A 310-nucleotide genomic window follows, 5' to 3' on the forward strand; every position below is an offset into this window, starting at 1 on the left:
GGGCAGCGCAGGCGCATCACAGGGTCGGGCGGGCGGGACTGCACCATTGGCGCAGGCGCCTCCAACAATTGGCCAATAAGAAAACTGCATATTTGCAACGCAAACTCGCGCTCCGTACTGTCGTCACTAACAGCGCTCGTCCTTATGGGAGTTGTAGTCCTCGTCCCGCCCGCGCTATTTATGCGTGTCTGGGTTGTGGACACGAGGGGGTGCTGTGGTGGAGCGTGTGGATCGTGCTAATAGTGAGAAATGCCAGCACTATGGAATCCAAAAGCCTTGGAATTCCAATTTCTCTCAAATAAATAATCAC

The sequence above is a fragment of the Propithecus coquereli genome, unplaced genomic scaffold (assembly GCF_000956105.1).
Source record: "Propithecus coquereli isolate 6110/MARCELLA unplaced genomic scaffold, Pcoq_1.0 Scaffold665, whole genome shotgun sequence".
Taxonomy (NCBI): Eukaryota; Metazoa; Chordata; class Mammalia; order Primates; family Indriidae; genus Propithecus; species Propithecus coquereli.